The sequence below is a fragment of the Oncorhynchus masou genome, chromosome 13 (assembly GCF_036934945.1).
Source record: "Oncorhynchus masou masou isolate Uvic2021 chromosome 13, UVic_Omas_1.1, whole genome shotgun sequence".
Taxonomy (NCBI): domain Eukaryota; kingdom Metazoa; phylum Chordata; class Actinopteri; order Salmoniformes; family Salmonidae; genus Oncorhynchus; species Oncorhynchus masou.
The window spans coordinates 32175396-32201573 of record NC_088224.1 but is presented as its reverse complement, the minus strand read 5'-3'; the positions used below and the strand labels follow the sequence as shown (position 1 = coordinate 32201573).

Sequence of the window (26178 nt, the reverse complement as noted above, 5' to 3'; positions counted from 1 at the left end):
GAACACCATCCCAACCATGGTGGCAGCATCATGTTGTGGGGGTGCTTTTCTGGAGGAGGGACTGGTGCACTTCACAAAATAGCTTGCATTTTGAGGAAGTAAAATTATGTGGATATATTGAAGCAGCATCTCAAGACATCAGTCAGGACGTCAAAGCTTGGTCGCAAATGGGTCTTCCAAATGGACGATGACCCCAAGCATACTTCCAAAGTTGTGGCAAAATGGCTTAAGGACAACAAAGTCAAGGTATTGGAGTGGCCATCACAAAGCCCTGACCGCAATCCAATTGAAAATTAGTGGGCAGAACTGAACAAGTGTATGCGAGCAAGGAGGACTACAAACCTGACTCAGTTACACCAGCTCTGTCAGGAGGAATGGGCCAGAATTCACCCAACTTATTGTGGGAAGGTTGTGAAAGGCTACCGGAAACGTTTGACCCAAGTTAAACAATGTAAAGGCAATGCTACCAAATACTAATTGAGTGTATGTAAACTTCTGACCCACTGGGAATGTGATGAAAGAAATAAAGCTGAAATAAACCATTCTCTGTTATTATTCTGGTATTTCACATTCTTCAATAAAATGGTGATCCTAACTGACCTCAGACTATAATTTTTACTACGATTAAATATCAGGAATTGTGAAAAACTGAGTTGAAATGTATTTAAATGTATGTGTATGTAAACTTCTGACTTAAACTGTATGTTCCTTTTGATGGCATAGAAGGCCCTTCTTGCCTTGTCTCTCAGATCGTTCACGTCTTTGTGGAAGTTACCTGTGGCGCTGATGTTTAGGCCGAGGTATGTATCGTTTTTTTGTGTGCTCTAGGGCAACGGTGTCTAGATGGAATTTGTATTCGTGGTCCTGGCAACTGGACCTTTTTTGGAATACCATTATTTTTGTCTTACTGAGATTTACTCTCTCTCACAGAGCACGCTCGCGCTCGCAGGAAGAGCATTGCCACTGCGAGACAGCCAAGCATGGAAATCCCTCCCACTGCCCCCCAACAACCCTTCAGACAACAAGTAAGTACTCGAAAATGCTATATCACCTCTTTCCATTATTATCGTGTCATTTCCACTTATTCTGGGCCATACAGTAAAGTGCTACCCACTATTAGCTTCACTTCTCTATCATTATTCTCCCTCATTACCCTGTTCTCTTTTGTTCAGAGCAGAATTGATAATAGTCATTCTTTCATTTTGTATTTAACCTTTATTTAACTAGGCAAGTCAGTTTAAGAACAAACAGGCCAAACACACCCCTAACCCGGACCATGCTGTGCCAATTGTGCACCGCCCTATGGGACTCCCGATCACTGCCGGTTGTGACACAGCCTGGGAACAAACCAGGGTCTGTAGTGACGCCTCTAGCCTTGCAATGCAGTGCCTTAGACTGCTGCGCCACGCAGGAGGCTAGTAATAGATAGTAGGCTAACTGTAATGCTACTAATTTACCGATTCCAAATTAAAAGTACATTATAGCAGTATGGGATACACCTGTACATTTCACCAGTTCAACCCCAGAAGAATACTCATGCCCGTTGAGTTTTCAAGTCTTCAAATAGCCTTACAACATCCATCTTAGTGGCTGAATTCGCATAGCCCACTGAAAGAACAATATTGAATTAGCCATTGTTGCTTCATCTGTAGCCCAATAGGCTCCTCCAGTGGTCATCTGAAGGAAGAAAAACACAAACACTTCCAAAGTGGGTTCCTCTCCTCAACCTCCATCAGTACCACAACCATCACCACCACCAATAACATGGATTCATGCTAACACTGATTTTGCAGATAGCGCCTATTTTGAAAGAAGGGTTTAATGCACTGATTGTAAGTCGGTCTGGAGCGAATTACAAGAGCTTCTGCTATATTACATATTTTTTTTTATGAAATTGACATCCCCACCTGTGTAATGGTCTCCACTCTTGTCCCCAACAGAGCTTCCTCAGTCGAAAGTTGAAGGGCTCCATCAAAAGGGCAAAGAGCCAGCCCAAGCTGGATCGAACCAGCAGCTTCCGCCACATGATTCTACCCCGTTTCCGTAGTGCTGATCAGGAGAGGTAGGTAACGCTTTCCCAAACGATTGGATGTGTGACACTCTATAAATATTTATTTTACACTCCTTTTTTTGTGTATTTCCCTGGTGTTTTCCAATATGTACAGTTTATGTTAACAGTGATTGCTTTTGGGTACTTATTGCAAGAATTTAACACAATTTTTAACCCTACCTGGTACCAGATTTTATGTTTAGTAGTGTTTGTTTCAATGCACTGTGTCCCTTAACATTGTAATGGGACCACAGTGTGTCTTAACCACTATCTCTCTCTCTCTCTGTCTCTCTCTGTCTCTCTCTCTCTAGGACTCGTCTAATGCAGAGCTTCAAGGAGTCCCACTCTCATGAGTCCCTGCTTTCCCCTAGCAGTGCAGCGGAGGCTCTGGACCTCACGCTGGATGAAGATGCTGTCATCAAACCTGTCCACTCCAGCATATTGGGCCAGGAGTATTGCTTTGAGGTGAGTGCCCTTCTGGGAGAAGAATAGTGTATAGTATCTCTCCTAATATTAAATCTAAAACAGTTATTATAGCTCGGTCTTCCAAGTTGATGTGTCATGGTGATAGTAATTGATCAACTGTTACACACTAACAAGCAACAAACGATATCATTGATGAATTCACTTCTGTGTCTGTTTGACTGTAGGTGACCACCATTTCAGGGACAAAATGCTTTGCCTGCCGCTCGGCTGCAGAGAGAGACAAATGGATTGAGAATCTACAGAGAGCTGTCAAGCCCAACAAGGTGAAAAAAATAGAGAGGAACAAGGACCCTGCTTGCAGTCCACACTCAAAATGCCTTTCATCTCCATTAGTTTCAGCAGTCTTCAGCTCTCTCTCCAATGCTCCCATTTTAGGACAACAGTCGACGGGTGGACAATGTGCTTAAGCTGTGGATCATTGAGGCCAGGGACCTTCCTCCTAAGAAGCGGTACTATTGTGAGCTGTGTCTGGATGACATGCTGTATGCTCGCACCACCAGCAAGCCCCGCACGGACACTGTCTTCTGGGGCGAGCACTTTGAGTTCAACAACTTGCCTGCCATCCGTAGCCTACGCCTGCACCTTTACAAGGAGACAGACAAAAAGCGACGCAAGGTGTGTGTCTGTCTATGGCGGTTGTATTTTTCCTTGTGTATCTTTTGTGTTTGCAGAGTTACTCAAACATTTACTTCTATTCTATTCTCCGTTCTGTTCTCTAACCTAGGAGAAGAGCACGTACCTCGGCCTGGTCACTATCCCCATATCGAGCATCACAGGCAGGCAGTTTGTGGAGCAGTGGTACCCGGTGATCCAGCCCAGTGCTTTGGCTAAGGGTGGCGGTGTAGGCGGTGGCAAGGTCATCAATGCCTCAATCCGCCTCAAGTCCCGCTACCAGACCATGAGTATCCTGCCCATGGAGCTGTACAAGGAGTTCGCTGAGTACATCACCAATAACTACCGTACGCTGTGTGCCGTGCTGGAGCCTCTGCTCAGTGTCAAAAGCAAAGAGGAGGTGGCGTTCGCGCTGGTGCACATTCTCCAGAGCACGGGCAAGGCGAAGGTAGGAAGGAAGGCACTAAAGCAGGGGTGGCCAAGCACTCCTGTTGGAGAGTAACCTCTTTCTGAAGTTATTGTAAATGAGGCCTTTAGCATCTTTCCTGGCCCCTGTGTCTGTTGTACAATGTGTTTGTGTTGTTTGATTGAGGAGCATGTTCTTTCTTCAGGACTTCCTGTCAGACATGGCGATGTGCGAGGTGGATAGATTCATGGAACGAGAGCATCTGATCTTTCGAGAGAACACCCTTGCTACTAAAGCCATAGAGGAGTACCTCAAATTGATAGGGCACCGGTACCTCAAGGATGCCATAGGTAAAACTGCAAATTATTTTATTTTATACCAATACCAGTGTAAAATGACCAAATCCAGACCTGGGTTCAAATACTATTTGAAATCATTGAAATACTTTTAGCGTTTGCTTTAGCCTGCCTGGAGTGCCCACTGAGCGAGCTTTGCTAAAGTATTTGAAATGATGAGTGACAATGATGTTGATTAGAAGACTATGATGGTGATGATGAAGAAGATACTGATGAGGACTAATGGACGGTTGTCTCGTTGACAGGGGAGTTCATTCGAGCTTTATACGAGTCAGAGGAGAATTGTGAAGTGGATCCCATGCGTACTCCACCGTCTGTCCTGGCTGACCACCAAGCCAATCTTCGCATGTGCTGCGAGCTGGCACTCTGCAAGATTGTCAACTCTCATTGGTCAGAATTTCTTCCACATGACTACGCCATTGTACAAATGTGTCAGTAACACAGTGTCCTTTCTAGTATGATGGGCTGTTTGTTCCCCCCCCCCCCCCAAAAAAAGTATGCAATGAAAAATAAAGTACTATTCTATCCTTCTGTCCTACCCTTCTCTTCTAGTGTGTTTCCGCGGGAGCTGAAGGACGTATTTGCCTCCTGGAGGGTCCGGTGTGCCGAGCGGGGAAGGGAGGACATCGCAGACCGCCTCATCAGCTCCTCCCTCTTCCTACGCTTCCTGTGTCCCGCCATCATGTCGCCCTCTCTCTTCAACCTCACCCAGGAGTACCCCGGAGAGCGGACCTCCCGCACACTTACACTCATCGCCAAGGTGGTGCAGAACCTGGCCAGCTTCTCCAAGTCAGTCACCACCTTCCCTCCTATGTAGCCTTCCCTTTTTGTTTGCATGACCTTTCTTTTAGCCTTCCCTCACATTTAGCCTCCCCTCACCTGTCCTCTAAAAATTAACCTGCCTTTCCCAAAATGATCCAGTATGTCCACTACCAACCAAGCCTTGTTAAGTCATTATCTATGTCCTCAGCCAGTTCCTCTTCCAGGAACTAATCCATTCATTATTTCCACGACATTGCGATTGGGTCATACATGCTTAAGACTTGCTTGAGTCTTACTATGCGTTATAACTGTATCATTATACATTATATCAGTCAGCATGAAGTAAACTATTCTGAAATAAGCTTGTCCTTTGGTGACAGTGAATGAAGAATTCATCCAACATGATTGTCCACAAACAAGATGATTGTGCACAAAAGTGACCGTAACAGGTTTCAATGGCACAAATGTGGGGTGGAGAAGTCTGTGTGCACAGAAACTATTTCTTTTAACGATGTTCTTGGCACATTGCAGACAAGGTTACAGTACGAATAATTCAATTCTCCCCCTCACCATCACCTGTTTTCATACTGTATCCTTCCATCTTCCTCTCCTGCTCTTTCATTCTTTGCATTCTCACACTGTCTGTCTCCCCTCTCTTGTTTTCTCTCCGTACGCCCTTATCACTATTTCTCTGTACTTCGCCATACTATGTATCTTGTCCCTTTCTCCCTCAATCTTTCACTGCCTGTGGGAACTTCTTTCTCTCTTTCCCCCCACTCTCTCTATTCTTCCTCCACGCTGCTGTCTCTTCTGCCCTAAGGTTTAGTGGCAAAGAGGACCACATGTGTTTCATGAACGAGTTTTTGGAGATGGAGTGGGGCTCCATGCAGCAGTTCCTGTACGAGATCTCCAACATGGACACGGGGAGCAATGCCGGGGGCTTTGAGGGCTACATTGACCTGGGCAGGGAGCTGTCAGTGCTCCACAGCCTGCTGTGGGAAGTCATGGCCCAACTGAGCAAGGTAATGGGGAATGTAACCTCTCCCGGCTGTTGTGCATATAAGCCTGGGACATCAACGATTCAAAGTTGGCCTTTTTGGGAGTGACCATAGAATTCTATGGGAGTGACCTTACTGAGTAAAGTATTTGTCATTTAATTTGAGCAAATCACACGACTGTGAGGCGTGGCTCCAAATGGAGGCAGGACCAGGCACAAGACACCTACGGTGTAGTGTTAGGGGGAAGGTGTTGTGGGAGATGATTGGCTGGTAGATTAAGCCTATTATTAAGCCAATGCCTAAATTTCTCCCAATCTTTCTGTATAATTGCCTAACAAAGGCCAACTTTGACATGTTGGTCCACCAGACTCTTCAGGCATTTGGGCGGAATTGTCTAGGAACGAGATTATGAAGAATGTGACCGTCTAGGTTCAAACCCTGGTCTTCTGAACACCACACACATGCGTAAACCCGCAGAATCTAAAGCCTGGTCACAGTCTTTAGGTCTCAGGTAAGGTTAGTCATCACCCATGAAGAAAATACTGTCGCTCCCTCACTTTTCATTAACCGAAAAGCAAATCTTGGAGGACAAAGGAAGTTAAAAAGACTTATTTCTTACTAAAACCAACATGTTTTTGCGTATTAAACTGTACCCTTCCTTGAGATATCCCATCCTAAATGCATTCGTTTGGATAATACGTGTTTTTGAGGACAAATGCCATTGTCCTCCAAGAGTTGCTGAATATTTTGCCATCTCCAGCTGAGCAAGGTAACAGCAATGCTACACCTGCCACATTTTTCTTCACGGCTTGAGCCACGACTGATTACACTCCTGCTGTTGTCAATGCTGCCCACAACACTGTCCGCATGAGGCGGAGCATGTTAGTGAAGCAGCAAGGCATTAGACATGCCTTTTATCGTACAAAATTAACTTTTTCTATTTGCTACGTTTGCATTTGTGTCTTTAAAGTGTAACAATACATCTAAAGTGACTGTAATACAGCTGTAACACACTTTTATTCTGCTGATATACCTCCTGCTACTAGTTGTTCTCCCCCACCCCTTTACACCTCTTCTCTCACCACCTCTTGGCTAAAATCCATTTGTATTTTCACTCCCTCCACTCCCGCTGTTCACTTGGCTGAATTTCATTTCTTATTTTGGCTCCCTCCACTCTGTTCACTTTAAAATGACAAAATCCATTTTATAAGGGAGCATGCAAATGTTTTGGAGGACTGGCAAAATATCACTTAAGTGAAACTGAAAGGGGAGTGAACGAGGGGGAAGGGAAATCACTTTTTATTGTCTGAGATCAAAATTCATAACAATAGGGTGAAATGACACAACATCTGCAAAATCTACACCTCAACTGAAATATTGGACACGTCCAACTCTAGGGTTTCCCCATCTAATCAATGGGTGGAGTGAGCGACTGAACACGTTTGTTTTAATTGAGCCCGTGGCTGCATCTCAATAGTCTACAGTGGCTTCCTCTCTTCGTCTCCCTTCCTCCATGTGCACTGTTCTGAGAACACAAAACAGGTGATAACAATATGGTTGACATCTGCTTTCACCTGCTCAGCTCCTTCACCTCAGTGTCGATGAATGAGAGGAAAAGAAGCCACACTAGACTATTGAGATGTAGCCAAATTCTCTCCATGATCCCTGTATCCCAATTCCTTGTCCTTTCTTCAGAAGTGTACACTTATGCACTCCTCCCCACTCATTTATAAGCACTGAGGCATGGGCGTGATCAAAGCTGTTCAAGTCCGGTTTTGAAGGGCCAAAACACTTCTCGTTTCTGTTTTTAACTGGAACTTAATTTCACTCATCTCGTATCCCAGGTCTGAATCAGTCCCTGGTTAGAAGGAAAGAATGAAAACCAGAAGTGTTTTAGAACTCCAGGACCGGAAATGAACAGCCCTGCGCTAAATAGAGGTTCCAACACATTTCTTATAACAGTATTTTCCTTTTGAATCCATTAATGGAAGTGAATGAGTGCACTCTTTGAGAGAAAGGACAGAATTTGGGATAAACAGTCACATCTTTTCATTTACGCTTTGTCTCCCAGGACGCTATTCTGAAGCTTGGTCCCTTGCCACGTCTGCTGAATGACATCAGTGTAGCTTTGAGGAACCCCCAGCTCCACCGGCAGGCCAGCCACCAGCCAGACAGGCAGCAGGACAGGCTCATCACACGGCCCTCCTTCAATCGCCTGGTATCATCCGATTTCCAGAGCCTCATGATGCGGGACCTGAACAGGTAACTGCTCCGGGCTTAAACGCACCATCTGTGTAAGATTTCTTCAGGTTCAATAGTCATTTCAATTGATATGCATTGATTATTGAAGAGCATAAGTTATAAATGCCTTGTTTCACCTTTAATATAATCCAACAGCTAGGGTGGTACAATTTCATTGTTGATGCTTTTGGTTGTCGTTTAAGTCTTTGTAAACAAATAATGTTGATGCAAAGAGGGGTGAGGTGTGAGCCTTGAGGGTCCCCTACAATATATACTGTAGTATAGCTTTAAAATACAGCCCCTGACAAAGGCAGTGATGATAGATAATGATGATGATCATCTCCAGCTCTATAGACATCTCCCGTCTCCCCTCCCCAACCGTGGGATCATCTGGGGGTGGGGTCCTCTCGTCTCATGTAAGCATGGGAAGCTTTGCAGAACGAGACCCCCACGGCTCAAAGGATGTTTTCTACGTGACCCGTCCCCCCTTGGCTCGGTCCAGCCCTGCATACTGCACCAGCAGTTCTGATATCACTGACCCAGACCCAAAGGTAAACTTTGATGCATCGATTTATCGCCACTAGCAGACACCAGTAAATTGACCAACAAAAACTTTGAGTTGGACACATACACTGAGTATACAAAACATTAAGAACACCTGCTCTTTCCATGACATAAACTGACCAGGTGAATCCAGGTGAAAGCTATAATCCCTTATTGATGTCACTTTGATGTTAAATCTACTTTAATCAGTGTAGATGAAGAGGAGGCGACAGGTTAAAGAAGGATCTTTAAGCCTTGAGACAATTGAGATGTGGATTGTGTATGTCTGCCATTCAGAAGGTATGTAATGTAATGGGCAAGGCAAAAAATGTAAGTGCCTTTGAACAGGGTATGGTAATAGGTGCCAGGTGCATCGGTTTGTGTCAAGAACTGCAATGCTTTGCTTTTTTATGCTGAACAGTTTTCCGTGTGTATCAAGAATGGTCGACCCCCCAATTGGCATCCAGTCAACTTGACACAACTCAAAATTAGGAAGATGTTCCTAATGCTTGGTATACTCAGTGTATATTACAACTTGTAGTATACCTCAAAATATAGTTATGCATTTCCCGAATAACTAAGTAGTGAACATTGTAATCGTTTATTCCAGTTGACAGGTTATGTTCTGTCTCTCTCCTAGGTCCTCAGTGTGAACAAAAGCGTGTCCATGATGGACCTTCAGGACTCACGGATGAACAGCATCTCCAACCTCCATTCGGTGGGCGATATGCTCAACTCCTCCCAGGCCTCTATAGCAGGCTTGGGCCACAGTTTCGGGAACCTGGGCGGCCCGCTTCGCATGGGAGGCCATATGTCCGCCGGTGGCTCTGGGAGCTCCGGCTTGAGGCTAAGCCAGATGGGGGGACCCCTTCACCACATGGGGGGTCCCACTGACTCTCTCTCCCAGCAGCAGCAACATGCGGCAGCCGCCATGCACTTCCCCCTCTCCTTCCAGAATCCCCTCTTCCATCTGGCTGCCGACAGCCCTCGGGGTCAGCCCCACAGTCGTCCTCAGGCCCAGCCACCTCCCCCTCCACTCTTGTTGGCCCCAGAGCTTGACAATGCCCACCACCAACAGGGCTACGTGCGGGCATTTGGTCACGGCGGCTTCTCGCGTAGCGAGGACCTTTCAGCCCTGCGGCCACAGAGCAGTCTGGTGCAGCCCAGTGTTGTCCACTCGCACAGCTACAGTGACGACTACACGCGGCAAAACCAGAACGCTGAATACGCCCGGCGCCAGCTTTCGCTGCAAGTGCAGGTCGGTATTCCAGGAAAATATCACAAAATCAATTCAACTTTATTCATTCCGGTAGCAGCATTTAAGATGACATTGGCAGAGCCTAACTGCACGTTAACAAGAATACATCCCTTCATACTAAACATACAGCACACAGTCCACACAGTCCACCACACAGTCCATGGGGCGGCAGGGTAGCCTAGTGGTTAGAGCGTTGGACTAGCAACCGGAAGGTTGCAAGTTCAAATCTCTGAGCTGACAAGGTACAAATCTGTCGTTCTGCCCCAGAACAAGCAGTTAACCCACTGTTTAAGGTGTTCTTAACTGACTTGCCTAGTTAAATTAAGGTAAAAAAAAATAAAATGTAGCAGACATTACATTTAGCAATCAGACTGTTGTTGCGGTCTGTTGCATTGATAAACCCCATCATAGATTTAAATAGATATTTCATATCATTTCAAAATAAATTGACAATGTGAATTCACCCAGCAGTCACTTTTTAGAAGCATTGATAGTGAAATGTACAGTATCTGCCTATTGTTTGTATGACTAATGTAGATGCTTGAAAACAAGTTAGACAGGGATTGTCCAATTAAAAGGAGTTGTCCAATTAAATTGACTTCACAACCATTCTTCATCTCCTTCCTTGTCTGTCCTCTTACACTCTCTCCCTCTCTCTCCCTCTCCTATAGTATTTGATCTCAAATACTGTATCTTCTTTTTCTAAATATTTCCTGCCCCCCCTCCCTCTTTCTCCCTCTCTTCCTTTTCCCGCCCACCCCCTCTCTCTCAGGAGAATCTTCAGCAGCAGATTCTTATGGGCATGACCCCTCAGACGGCCACAGGCACGGGCACTCCCACCTCCTTGGCCACTCCCCCCTCCACCGTCTACCCTGTCCGTCATGGCTCCGTAGCACCGCCTCCCCACAGCGCCTCAAATCCCAGCTGTCCATCAGCCCCGGGGCCACCTCCACCCCTCCCAAGGCCCGCCCCCAGAGCAGGAACCTCCTTCTCCAGTCGCCCGACTCCAGCTTTGGCGGCAGGCAGCCCTCGCAACAGCAACAACAGCAGCAGTTGTCCGTCAAACAGTCTGACAGCCCAGCCCCTGGGCTCCCGCACCAGTCGAGCTCTGCCAGGGACGGCCAGGGGGCGCCACAAGGGGGGAACGGAGAGACCACAGACACCCCGACTAAGAGCACAAAGCAGCCTCAGACCACAGACACCCCAACGAAGAACACCAAGCAGCCCCAGCCGCAGTCCCAGCAGCAGCCTCCACAGCAGCACCTGCTCAAGCCGACAGTCAATAAACAGGTCTATTAATGAAACGCCATGGGCTCTGTGTTGGAATGCCTGGGTATCCAGCTGGAGAAATCCAGGAGACTTGAGATCGTGTTAGTCCACTGAGCTAAAGCCTTGGCATTAGCTCTGGGAGCTAAAACGAGTCCAGAGTTCTCAGGCAAGGTTACTTGTCACAAACCACCTCGGCTACATGTACAATCAAACCTGTTAATAACCGGTGCCAATATTAATCACACTTCTGTGATTCTCAGAGTCTCAGCTGATTTAGGAGGGATGGATTACTGAGATATCTTAGCCTGTGTCACAACTTCAGTGTTATAAACATGTCATTTCTGTTCGATTTTAAACTCATCTATATTTGTTTCCCATAATGCAAAAATCATGTAATGTAGATGCAAGATCAAAGAAAATCGATTATGTATTAAAGGCTATTGTTTGAACATTACGGACATATTGTAAAAATCCAAGTACTTGTAAGTCCATAGAGATACATGTAGAAGATGGATAGGCAACCAAAAAGCACAGAAAGGTGTTGCTGGTTTAGCTAGTAATTTAAGTAATCTGTCTTAACAGTTTAGACAACATCACAAGCTTTCCTAAATACTTTCTGAGATAGGAGTACCTTTTAGTCTTAATAATCTTGATAGCATGATCATGCGATTTCTGAGCCTCTTCCTGTATGATCTTGCCTCTTTTCTTTCAGGGTTCTCAGTCCCCCTCCACCCTGACCCCCAACGAGCGCACTGTGGCTTGGGTGTCCAACATGCCACACCTCTCTGCCGACATCGAAATATTGCGTAGCTCATCGAACCTTGAGGACCTCAAGCTGAAGGAGTACTCCAAGAGCATGGACGAGTCACGCATGGATAGGGTGAGTCTATTTTGGTGGTGATGACAGCCTCTCTGGTAAATTATAAAAGGTTTCTAGATTATAAGGGAATGTCTTTATCTGATTTCCATTTTGTTGTATGGTAACATTTGACCTCCAGCATGATGTTCCAAGAATGTTATGGCAGGGTCAAAGGAAAACCTTCACTCTATGTCATAATTTGATGTACCAGGATTGGGACCTGAGAATATTGCTAGACTTTTCCTTGAATTAACAACTGCTCCTTGAAGAAAGGAATGCTTTAATTAATTTAATTCCTCACCTACCAGATGGTACATACATTTTTTCATGCATGTTTTTCACACTGTGAAAAAGTCGACAATAAAGTGCTACAGGTGTGGAATAAAGTGTAGTGTAGAAGCTCTGAAACATTGGGATCAGCCCTAATACCATACCCGTCTCCCTTTTCTGAGGGCAAAAGGGGGGTTCAACTCAATATCAGGAAGGTGTTCTTAATGTTTTGTTAACTCAGTGAATTTGTAAATATCACCATCATCGTTGAAACACCAGCGCTTAATGGTTATTGTGGTATAGCGTGATATAAACAGAATTCAATATAATTCCCCCCGATTTCAACTACACCCTTAGTCACTTTATCCTGGGGCCGGGTATGCCTAATACAGTTGAAGTCGGAAGTTTATATACACCTTAGCCAAATACATTTAAACTCTGTTTGTCACAATTCCTGACATTTAATCCTAGTAAAAATTCCCTGTCTTAGGTCAGTTAGGATCACCACTTTATTTTAAGAATGTGAAATGTCAGAATAATAGTAGAGAGAATGATTTATTTCAGATTTTATTTATTTCATCACATTCCCAGTAGGTCAGAAGTTTACATACACTCAATTTGTATTTGGTAACATTGCTTTTAAATTGTTTAACATTGGTCAAATGTTTCGGGTAGCCTTCCACAAGCTTCTGACAGAGCTGGTCTAAGTGAGTCAGGTTTGTAGGCCCCCTTATACCCACACATTTTCTATAGGATTGAGGTCAGGTCTTTGTGATGGCCACTCCAATACTTTGACTTTGTTGTCCTTAAGCCATTTTGCCACAACTTTGGAAGTATGCTTGGGGTCATTGTCCATTTGGAAGACCCACGTTACCAAGCTTTAACTTCCTGACTGATGTCTGGACATGTTGCTTCAATATAACCATATAATTTTCTTCCTCATGATGCCATCTATTTTGTGAAGTGCACCAGTCCCTCCTGCAGCAAAGCACCCCTACAACATGATGCCACCACCCCCGTGCTTCATGATTGGGATGGTATTCTTCGGCGTGCAAGCATCCCCCTTTTTCCTCAAAACATAACAATGGCCATTATGGCCAAACAGTTCTAATTTTGTTTCATAAGACCAGAGAACATTTCTCCAAAAAGTATGATCTTTGTCCCCATGTGCCGATGCAAACCATAGTCTGGCTTTTTTTATGGCTGTTTTTGAGCAGTGGCTTCTTCCTTGCTGAGTGGCCTTTCAGGTTATGTCGATATAGGACTTGTTTTACTGTGGATATAGATAGTTTTGTACCTGTTTCCTCCAGCATCTTCACAAGGTCCTTTGCTGTTCTGGGATTGATTTGCACTTTTCTCACCAAAGTACATTCATCTCTAGGAGACAGAACGCGTCTCCTTCCTGAGCGGTATGATGGCTGCGTGGTCCCATGGTGTTTATACTTGCGCACTATTGTTTGTACAGATGAACGTGGTACCTTCAGGTGTTTAGAAATTGCTCCCAAGGATGAACCAGACTTGTGGAGGTCTACAATTTATTTTCTGAGATCTTGGCTGATTTCTTTTGATGTTCCAATGATGTTAAGTAATGAGGCACTGAGATTGAAGGTAGGCCTTGAAATACATTCACAGGTACACCTCCAATTGACTCAAATTATGTCAATTATCCGATCAGAAGCTTCTAAAGCCATGACATCTTTTTCTGGAATTTTCCAAGCTGTTTAAAGGCACCGTCAACTTAATGTATGTAAACTTGTGACCCACTGGAATTGTGATAGAGTGAATTATAACTGAAATATTCTGTCTGTTAACAATTGTTGGAAAAATTACTTGCACAAAGTAGTTGTCCAAACCGACTTGCCAAAACTATAGTTTGTTAACAAGAAATTTGTGGAGTGGCTGAAAAAGTAGTTTTACTGACTCCAACCTAAGTCTATGTAAACTTTCCACTTCAACTGTATATACTAATGCATTCAGAATTCCAGAGCATTGATCTCCCTCTCCTGTCGTCTCTCTGCCAGGTAAAGGAATACGAGGAGGAGATCCATTCCCTGAAGGAACGTCTTATAATGTCCCATCGGAAGCTGGAGGAGTATGAGCGCAGGATGCTTTCACAGGAGCAGCAGACCAGCAAGATCCTATCGCAGTACCAGAGCCGGCTGGACGACAGCGAGCGCATGCTGAGGCAGCAGCAGCTGGAGAAGGACAGTCAAATCAAAGGCATTATCAACAGGTGAGCTCGACCAAAACAAGACAAGAAAGAAGGTCCATGTCTGCTTGCTCACTTGCCGAGATAGCATTTACTTTGAATGCATTTACTTTAGAGAGAATTTCAATTCCCTGAACATCATATCTGTTTCAAAAAACGGAAAGGCTAATGTTGGGAGCCAAAATAGTAGAAATAAATGGAAACATGGCTCCGTAGCTGTCTCTCAAATAAACATTGTCTCCTTCTTTTCCAGGCTCATGGCTGTGGAGGATGAGTTGAGAGTGAGTGCCATTCCTGAAATCAAGCCCAGAATGTTCAGAGAGCAGGTCTGTCCGTTTGTCTGTATGGCTGAGAGTGTCTTCTAGTCTCTGAGTCTATGGCGTGTACGTCGACATGGTTTATTATGGATTCACTGGTCTGTCATACGTGCCATTTTTACCTTAGTCGTGGCAGCATGTAGCTAGTGGAATGCATTTGGAAACCTGCCGCTCTGCAACATGCTTACCCAGATATGACTGGGTTACCCAGATATGCCGTAACTGTGGCAAAAAAGACTGTAACATACACTACCAAAAGTTAATGTCCTTGTTTTTGAAAGAAAGGCAACTTTTTTGTTTATTAAAATAACATCAAATTGATCAGAAATACAGCGTAGACATTGTTAGTGTTGTAAATTACTATTGTAGCTGGAAACGGCTGATTTTTTTTAATGGAATATCTTCATAGGTGTACAGAGGGACATTATCAGCAACCATCACTTCTGTGTTCCAATGGCACGTTGTGTTGGCTAATCCACGAATCATTTTAAAAAGGCTAATTGATCGTTAGAAAACTCTTTTGCAATTATGTTAGCACAGCTGAAAATTGTTGTGCTTATTAAAGAAGCAATAAAACTGGCCTTCTTTAGACTTTTTGAGTATCTGGAGCATCAGTATTTGTGGGTTTGATTACAGGCTCAAAATGGCCAGAAACAAAGGACTTTCTTCTGAAACTCATCAGTCTATTCTTGTTCTGGGAAATGAAGGCTATTCCATGTGAGAAATTGGAAAGAAACTGAAGATCTTGTACAATGCTGTGTACTACTCCCTTCACAGAACAGAGCAAACTGGCCCTAACCAGAATAGAAAGAGGAGTGGGAGGCACCAGTGTGCAACTGAGCAAGATGACAAGTACATTAGAGTGTCTAGTTTGAGAAACAGACGCCTCACAAGTCCTCAACTGGCAGCTTCATTAAATAGTACCCACAAAAACACCAGTCGTCGTGAAGAGGCAGCTCCGGGATGCTGGCCTTCTAGGCAGGGTTCCTATGTCTGTGTCTGTGTTCTTTTGCCCATCTTAATCTTTTCTTTTTATTGGCCAGTCTGAGATATGTATTTTTCTTTGCAACTCTGCCTTTCTAAGTAAACCCAAACTTTTGAATGGTCGTGTCCTTAACCCCATAAAGGGCTTTGATAACTCATGGACCCAATCCAGTTTCTCAACTTGACAAAACCCATGCCAAAACATCTACAATGGTGTTCACTTTACATTGATGAATTAGTTTACTTGACAACATACTATATATAAATATATATATGTGCATCATGTCTGTTCCGTTGTATGTAAGCTGTTGAATGTCTGTCTAGGCACAATGTCCCTACATTCTTTAATTTTTACCACCACTGACAAAAGACAAAAGTTTCATATTGAGGCATGTCTAACTCAAAGTTGGTGTGAATGGCATCTACTGTATGATGGAGTAGACCGGATGTATTTATTTTTAATTTTTTTATTTAACCTTTATTTAACCAGGTAGGCCAGTTGAGAACAAGTTCTCATTTACAACTGCGACTTGGCCAAGATAAAGCAAAGCAGTGCGACAACAACAACACAGAGTAACACATAAACAAATGTACAGTCAATAACACAATAGAAAATCTATGTACAGTTTGTGCAAATGTAGAAGAATAGGGAGGTAGGCAAAAAATAGACCATAGAGGTGAAATAATTCGAATTTAGCATTAACACTGGAGTGGTAGATGTGCAGATGATGATGTGCAAGTAGAGATACTGGGGTGCAAAATAGCAAGAGGGTAAGTAATGATATGGGGAGGAGGTAGTTGGGTGGGCTATTTACAGATTTTCTATGTACGGGTACAGTGATCGGTAAGCTGCTCTGACAGCTGATGCTTAAAGTTAGAGAGGGAGATATAAGACTCCAGCTTCAGTGATTTTTGCCATTTGTTCCAGTCATTAGAAGCAGAGAACTGGAAGAAAAGGCGTCCAAAGGAAGTGTTGGCTTTGGGGATGACCAGTGAAATAGCGCGTGCTACGGGTGGGGTGTTGCTATGATGACCAGTGAGCTGAGATAAGGCTGGGCTTTACCTAGCAAAGACTTAGACTTGACCTAGAGCCAGTGGGTTTGGCGATGAATATGTAGTGAACACCAGCCAACGAGAGCCTACAGGTCTCAGTGGTGGGTAGTATATGGGGATTTGGTGACAAAATGGATGGCACTGTGATGGACTGCATCCAATTTGCTGAGTAGAGTGTTGGAGGCTATTTTGTAAATGACAAAGCCAAAGTCAAGGATGGGTAGGATAGTCAGTTTTACGAGGGTATGTTTGGCAGCATGAGTGAAGGAGGCTTTGTTGCGAAATAGGAAGCCGATTTTAGATTTAATTTAGGATTGGAGATGCTTGATGTGAGTCTGGAAGGAGAGTTTACAATCTAACCAGACACCTAGGTATTTGTTGTCCACGTATTCTAAGTCAGAACCGTCCAGAGTAGTGATGCTAGTCGGGCGGGAGGGTGCGGGCAGCAATCGGTTGAAGAGCATGGACTCTATCTAAGAAGTAGTTGGTGAACCAGGCGAGGCAGGCCTGCTCACTGAAGTGTTTTAGGGAGCGTTTGACAGTGATGAGGGGTGGTCATTTGACCATTCGTCATTTGCGCACGCAGGCAATAAGGCAGTAATCGCTGAGATCCTGGTTGAAGACAGCAGAGGTGTATTTAGAGGGAAAGTTGGTCAGGAGGATATCTAAGAGGGTGCCATTGGATACGGATTTAGGGTTGTATCTGTAGGTTCCTTTATAATTTGTGTGAGATTGAGGGTGGTGGGGTGGATACATTAGCATCTTTGTGTACTGATACATCTTTACAGGAAATTATGTTTGTGTACTGATAAATCTTTACATGAAATTATTAATAAAACAAACGTTAAGGGCTATTTATTTTTGTAAGTCTTACAGAGTGCATGTCTAATGCTAGTTTTCCATGCATCTCTGTGTTGAGGATGAGTTTGTGGCATCTGCCAGATGCCTGAAACAGTGGTTTTGATTGATCAGGAGCATGAGTTTTTGATGATCCGAACAGAGGTTAAACATGAGACTGCTTTTATTATTTGAGAAAGGATAGGAGCAAAAGCAGGGAGACAGCATAAATGGAGTACAAATGTGTCGGGCTCATGGTGGAATCAGGATCCAAAGGCGAGAGCATTACCCACTGAACCAGACTGACTCCACGTGACATTTTTCGTAACTTGGCCATATCTAGCTTTACTTGTTCATTGAGTGTATAAGGCCACAGTCTGCAGTGAATTAAGGCAGCCAACACTGCTAGGGTGTCACTGATATGAAGCCCATTGACAAATACATTTTCTCAAATTTTAATGACAAACACTGACTTTTGTATCAATCCCATTACATGAAGGGAAAGGTTTCTACTGCCAGCTGAGGCTGTATTGCCTCAGACAAATGGTTGGACTACACCTGGTTTGTGTTTATTAAGTCATACAACAACAACAAATGTTTTGCAACGCAAAATGAAAAATAGCTTTTCTAAGGTATATCAGTCTGTCTTCTTCAGTTGGGTTCCTAATGAACCCTAAACCGACCCCGTGCCTCCCCCAACCCCCCGTCTCTGTCCTGTGCTTTCTTGTGGGGTCTTTCTTTCTTTTCTTTCTTTCTTTTCTTTCATCTCTGTTTGAATGTATCATTCCTCTACTTTATAACCCATTTTTCTTCTCTCCCTCTCTGCAAAACTCCCCCCATCCCCTTCCCCTATCCCCTCCTGTGTGACGTTCTCTCCCCATGCGTTCTCTTCTGACTCCTTCCCACCCACCATTCCGCCTTTTCTCCCTCCCTCCCTCTATCTTGCTATCGATAGGAAGAGGACTCTTCCTCTCTGGGTTCGGCAGACCCCCATGGTCTCCCCGGAGGTGGGGGGGGGACAGCCACCACCACTGCCAGGCCCGGGGTCTCCTTTTCAGGTGTTTCCTGTGCCAACTCCCCTTGGAAAGGAGCCCTCCCTCCCCTCCCACCTCCCCGCCTACACGTCAGCCACAATGGGGAACTCCATGGCAACCGAGCCTACCCCTCGACTACTACCATGGTTACGCCAGCCAGGAGCACAGCATCATGGACCTCGGCAACAGCAGCATCAAATCCGAGTTTAACCGGGGGGAGAGCAGTCTAATAACGAAATGTGATTACTGAAAGTGGAGAGATGAGCTTTCACTCCCAGAACATCCTCTTGGCTATGTTTCTCCTTTCGGCCTTTTTTCCCCAAATAATAGTAGATTTACTTGATAGGGACAGATTTAATGACATTGACACATTGATTTACCAAATGGCAGATGCATTGCACCGTCTTGCTTTAGCTTGCGCTAATTTCCAGCATCAGTCACGACATGGGCTTTGAAATAATGAGAATTGGTTCTCAGTTAACAAGCCTTGTTGAATAAAGGAATAATAATACAATGACATGTTAGTTTTAAAGACTAAAGGAGCCATGCTCTGATGTTTGATGGCTGATCCAATGATGGTGGTTATGTCGTTTTGAATCCAATGGTCAAATGGGCTTCTATCAGTTTTGAGGTTGACAATTAGTAAATCATAGTTAATAACGTGTGGATTGGGAAGGCTTTTTGGACCTCTTTATTTGCCTCTTCTTTTATTTCCCTACTAGGGGTTTCATGCTCTGTGTGTGTGTGTGTGTGTGTGTGTGTGTGTGTGTGTGTGTGTGTGTGTGTGTGTGTGTGTGTGTGTGTGTGTGTGTGTGTGTGTGTGTGTGTGTGTGTGTGTGTGTGTGTGTGCGTGCGTGCGTGCGTGCGTGCGTGCGTGCGTGCGTGCGTGCGTGCGTGTGTGTTTGTGGAGAGAGACAGGTGGAGAGGGTATTTTGTTTTACCATATAGTTCTATTGCAGGTTGCTAAATGTTTAACTGTATTGCAGTCTAGAGTAACTCAAAGATTCGTATTGTTATTTCATCCATTGCCCTTTCACCATCTTCTTCTTTCCCTCCCTCCCTTCCTGCAGCCAATCCAACCGTTTTACGGAGGACACCCTGGAACCTGACTGGCAGAGGTGATATGGGTCCTGGCATAATTCTATTGGCTGGCAAAACATAGAAGAGGTCTGCAGTACATGGCTGCTCCTGATCTGTTGACTTCCCACAACAAGCTGAACTTTTGGATAATTCAAGGGGGGGGGGTCTTCACATGCTAACACACACACACAAACACACACTCCTTCATGCATTTGCTCTTTCTCTCCCTCTCTCTGCAATACCACTGTAAGTTTTGACCCTGGTGACAATCAGCTCAATATGAGTGGTGATGTTTACATTGTCTGCGTGTTGCAGTGACCCATTCACGAGTGATGAAACATGGCAATATTGAACCTGTTGTTTCTGTTTAAATAGGTATGACAAAGCACAATACTGAGAAAGAGAGAGAAAGAGACTTTGGGGTATCCCAAGATTCCTCCCCCTACCTCAAATATTCACATCACTTTATTAATTCCCCTGTGACAAACCTACTACACTGAGGCCTTCGCGAAAGCAGTAGGTTTTTTAACTGTTATGCTGAACGCGTGACCCGCGGCCAGAGGGTAGAATTCTTAACAGAACCAGCACCCGGGAGCCTGTCGGAGAAACATGCTGCTTACGCCCATGTTTTATTGAAAACAATGGCAGCAATCGGATACTTTTACTGGGTAACGCGTCCAGTTATGCTGTCAAACACTATGGCTCCAATTTATGTTTTTTTTATGTTCTTAGTATTAAACTGAGTAGATTAATACTTAGTATTACAGACGGTGAATGAAATGAAAGCCTAATGCCAATACTGCCCCTGTTCTCAGACTATATATCTCTGTAATGCCGTGAACATATCTATCTCTCTGGCCAAATTGTTTCCTCCATTTTTCCCTTGTACTGCTCTTCTCTATCTCCACCCGAGAGTAAACAAACTAAATATGCACAGCCCTATGTTTCACAACAGAAGGACAAAAGGTTTCGATTATCTGTGTCATCTGGATACAATTTAAACCTAAGGAGCTGGGACATATGGACATTGTTTTACATTTCCTACATATGTGTTTTAATGATATGAATTACTCACCTGGACATGTGTGGTGTTTGTTTCTTTAAATTACTATCCCAGTAAGGTTTCTTTACATTGTGGACAATTCCTCTGGACCACTTCGCTTTTGTAGGTATGGGTTCTCTTTGAGATGGAAAAGAGGTGGATTTGACCTGCTCTGCCTCCATCAAAGTCTGGGACACACTGCCCTCTTGTGACCATAATCTGCACTCGATAGCAGAAGAAGGACGCTTCCTCAAGTGGTGCTCAGCTACAGAGCTCGTGTTTGGCTGGGGATCAGGGATGCTGCAATTGTCATGAGTGACCTGTTCCAGTTGAATTGACGCCACTCTTTCACCTTGGACTCGTGCAGATGCCTGGACTCTAACCTTCAGGTCGTACTCACCTCCCCTTATCATCACATAGGGGTGTGGCAGAACAATCATCAGATGGAATTACTTAATGTCTCAATTATTGAATGGGTGTATCTGTTCCTTGCATATATATATGTAGTACCAGTCAAAAGTTCGGACACACCTACTCATTCAAGTCTTTTTCTTTATTTTTTTACAAATGTATACATTGTAGAATAATAGTGAAGACATCAGAACTATGAAATAACACATATGGGATCATGTAATAACCAAACATGTGTTAAACAAATCAAAATATATTGTATATTTGAGATATTTCAAAGTAGACACCATTTTCCTTGATGACAGCTTTGAGCACTCTTGGCATTCTCTCAACCAGCTTTTTCAACAGTCTTAAAGGAGTTCCCACATATGCTGAGCACTTGTTGGCTGCTTTTTCTTCTTTCTGCAGTCCAACTCATCCCAAACCATCTTAATTGGGTTGAGGTCAGGGGATTGTGGTGGCTAGGTCATCTGATGCAGCACTCCATCACTCTCCTTCTTGGTCAAATAACACTTACACAGCCTGGAGGTGTGTTGGGTCATTGTCCTGTTGAAAAACAAGTGATAGTTCCACTAAGCGCAAACCGTGTGAGATAGCATATCGCTGCACAATGCTGTGGTAGCCATGGTAGTTAAGTGTGCCTTGAATTGTAAATAAATCACTGACAGTGTCACCAGCAAAGCACCCCCACACCATTACCCCTCCTCCTCCTCCATGCTTCTCAGTGGGAACCACACATGCGGAGATCATCCATTCAACTACTCTGCGTCTCACAAAGACACAGCAGTTGGATCCTAAGATCTCAAATTTGAACTAATCAGACCAGAGGACAGATTTCCACCGGTCTAATGTCCATTGCTCGTGTTTCTTGGCCCAAGCACATCTCTTCATCTTATTGGTGTCATTTTGTAGTGGTTTCTTTGCAACAATTCGACAATGGAGGCCAGATCCACGCAGTCTCCTCTGAACAGTTGATGTTGATGTGTCTGTTACTTGAACTCTGAAGCATTTTTGGGGCTGCAATTTCTGGTAAGTCTAATGAGCTTGTCCTCTGCAGCAGAGTCTTCCTTTCCTGTGGCGGTCCTCATGAGAGCCAGTTTCATCATAGCGCTTGATGGTTTTTGTGACTGCACTTGGTAGAACATGTCTTAAAGTAATGATGGACGGTCACTTATCTTTGCTTATTTGAGCTGTTCTTGCCATAATATGGATTTGGTCTTATACATAATAGGGCTATCTTCTGTATACCACCCGACCTTGTCACAAGGCAAAGGGTGGCTACTTTGAAGAATCTCAATTATAAAATATATTTTGATTTGCTTGACTTTTTTGGTTACAACATGATTCCATATGTGTTATTTCATAGTGTTGTTTTCCCTATTATTCTACAATGTAGAAAATAGTAAAAATAAAGAATGAGTAGGTGTGTCCAAACTTTGACTGGTACTGTGTGTATATATATAGTTGAATATACAAGAAAAAGGTTCCATGTACACTGAGTATATCAAAAATGAGGAACACCTTCCTGATATTGAGTTGCCTCTCTGCTTTTTGCCTTCAGAAGAGCATCAATACATCGGGGCACAGTGATGCTGCCCCCATGTTGACTCAAATGCTTCCCACAGTTGTGTCAAATTGGCTGGATGTCCTTTGGGTGGTGGACCATTCTTGATACACACAGGAAACTGTTGAGCATGAAAAACCCAGCAGCGTTGCAGTTTTTGACACAAACCAGTGTACCTGGCATCTACTACCATTTCCCATTCAAAGGTGTTCAAATATTTGGTCACCCTCTGAATGGCACACATACACAATCCATGTCTCAATTGTCTCAAGGCTTAAAAGTCCTTATTTAACCTGTCTCCTCCCCGTCATCTATACTGATTGAAGTGGATTTAACAAGTGATATCAATATGGGATCAAAGCTTTTACCTGGATTTACCTGGTCAGTCTATGTCATGGAAAGACCAGGTGTCCTTAATGTTTTGTACACTCAGTGTATATGGTTGGCTTGTACAGTATGTGTGAATATGCAGTGTGTGTGAAGAATTGTTCCCTAAGACAAAAAAATCTATAAAAAATACACCTCACACCGGCAGGGACGAGAGGGGGTACACAAGCATGGCTACACACAGGAGCAGATCTCATGTCTTCTCATTTGAGTTGTGTATTGTCCTCTCTTGGTTCCCCCCACTCGAAGAAAAACAAAACATAAATATTTTGTTTTCCACCCATGCATATACGCACCACCCTGTTCTGCACACGCATACGCAAAATTAACAATTTCAATCCTCACACACACAAAAGAACACCCTTTCACACAGACTCACATACCAACTCTAACAAAATGAATCCCACAGAGATTTCTGTAAATGTTTTATCTTTCCCTTCTAGTCAAAACTATGGAACTTTGACATTATTTTATGTGTTGGTAATTTCTGTATATAAATTGGGGCAGTGGATATTACAAATTCCTGCTTGAAACTATTTAATTCATTTTATCACTTTTCTTTTTAATATTTTATTTTCTCATAGTTCTATTAAGGTACATATATTTACATACAGATCTTTGTTGGTTTTCTGAGTAGACCTTATGGTACGTTGATTTTGTAGTGTTTGAGATAGTTAAGGATTTAGATAGACTTAAGATCATGCTTTTCATAGATACAGGTGCACTATATTTAAATGATATACTGTGCCTCTGTTCAAATATCAGATTTTTTTTAAACAATGCCACAACCCCATTTCTCTTTTCATCTACAAAAGCCTCAGATCAACATCTTCTCACGTCAATAACCGAGTGGCCAAAATACAAGTGAATAGCATAGAAATGTTTGCTGTAGCCACAAGGAATGAATTGCCATATATTGATTTAGCCAATATAGGCATTTTTTCAAGTTTCAAATGTAAATCATTCTCAGCTGCTTTGCTCTAACATTTCATGCATATTACTCCTAGACACGAGTAGATTGTCATACAAATCAACTGAACCCTTAATCGATCATATTGAAACTACCTATTTATTCATAACATTGAGTGACGTGTTATAATGCCTTTTCTCTTAGCCTTCCCTTTGATGCTACCCTTATGATGGGGCCTTCTCTTAAAGTTAGCCATGCCCCTTGACAAGCCATAACCCCTGAACACCCCACCCCCTCCTATTGTCAAACTTTGAATGGGCATTAGGGAATGTCACAGACATTTGTATGCAGACATTATTTTGTGTGTATACTGTAGATCAATGAAAAACATATTTAACAAAATGTTATGGAGATTTCATATGAATGTTAGTCTCATGATGGTAATGGTTATTGTAATTAGTATGATGATTATTGTAATTATTATTGCTATTACAATGATTTTATTGATATTTACTTAATTATTCAACAGAAATTGCTTTTATGTGAATAAGGGTGAAGTTTATATTTCTGGAGATTTAAATAAGCAAACAAATGAATAAATAGATATATCCCTATCCTCCCACATTGCATTGTGTGTTCTGTCAATTACGTTGCTGTATCTAATCTAACTATAGTCTTTTGCTTTTGCCATTGAGGGCTTCCAATATTTCAAATTATTCAGGGTGGGGTTTCCTATTGGTTGGGAGTGATCAGCCAACAATCAGGGAATTGTCTTCAAATTGGGTTGATTATAATTTGTAAATGGCTTTAAGCTATTTTACCGCCATCTAGTGACCATAACAAATGAATGATAAGATTTGTTCTGGACTGTTTGTAAATCACCAATATTAGCTTTACGTTTTATTCAAACACTAAATAAGAAATTTCACTACTTTAAAATGGAGATAGCCTCAATGCCACTGCCTGTCAGAGATGCCATAATGGCACAGATACAAAGATGAGTCTTCTATCTCTATGGGAAACATATGTACATTTATAATTAACGTGAACTATCCCTTTAAAATAGGTCTGGAAGAGAATCCTGGGTATAGTAAATTAATGGGGAATAATTGGTGTTGACACAAGCACACTAACTACCTTTTTTTTGCACATTGTAAGCAATGAAAATTGTTTAACTGATATTTCAGCTATTGTTGTCACGACTTCTGCCGAAGTCGTTGCCTCTCCTTGTTCGGGCGGTGCTAGGCGGTCGATGTCACCGTCCTTCTAGCCATCATTGTTGCATTTTTCATTTTCCATTGGTTTTGTCTTGTCTTCCCACACCTGTGTTCAATCCCATTCATTACCTGTTGTGTATTTAACCATGTCTTTGTCAGAGATTGTGTTGTTTTTGTTGTATAGGTGCGCGACGGGTCGTCATACCCATGTTCGTTTATGTATTTAGTGTTTGGAGCATGTTAAGTGGACTTATATTAAAAGACTCCATTTACACTCCGTTTGACTCTCCTGCGCCTGACTTCCATGCCACCTATACACACGACTCTGACAGAATCTCTGACCAAAAATATGAAGTCAGCAGGAGAAGACACTTCGACAATGGAGATGGAGGAATGCGTCCAGGAACAAGCAGAAGAGATTGACTGTCTGAGCACCGCCATGGATCGCATTGTCCAGAATATGGACCGCTGGGAGAGACAGGGAGTTTCTCCAGCTCCTCCACCACCACAACCGGGATTTCCCTCGAACGCTTTTCCCCCTCCTGAACCTAATAAATCCATTTATCCCTACCCACGGGATACAACGGAGATACTGCCGGCTGCCAGGGTTTTCTTGTTAAACTGAGCTTGTATCTGGCCACGGTCTCCCCAGTACCATCTGACCGTGAGAAGAGTTGCGCCCTCGTCTCATGCCTCACCGTGAAAGCCCTGGAGTGGGCCAGCACTGTGTAAAGAGGAGGATACAGCGTTGGACCATTTTGAGGAGTTCACCCGCCATTTCAGGACAGTATTCGACCATCCACCCGAAGGCAGAGCGGCGGATGAGCGCCTCTATCATCTGAGGCAGGAGACGAGGAGTGCACGGGAGTTTGCTCTGGAGTTTAGGACCCTGACTGCCGGCACTGGATGGAGCGACAGGGTCCTGATCGACCATCACCATTGTAGTCCGTCGGGAGCTGGCCTGGACATGTCCATCAGGCTGGACAACATGCTGGCTAAATAAATAAAAATAAATAAAATCAC

At 43.5% G+C, this 26178-nt stretch overlaps 1 pseudogene; it reads left to right on the top strand.

The window, feature by feature from the left end:
* LOC135552098 (ras/Rap GTPase-activating protein SynGAP-like) overlaps positions 1-24557 on the top strand; it is a 53328-nt pseudogene extending 28771 nt beyond the window's left edge.
* The last annotated feature ends 1621 nt before the right edge of the window (positions 24558-26178 follow it).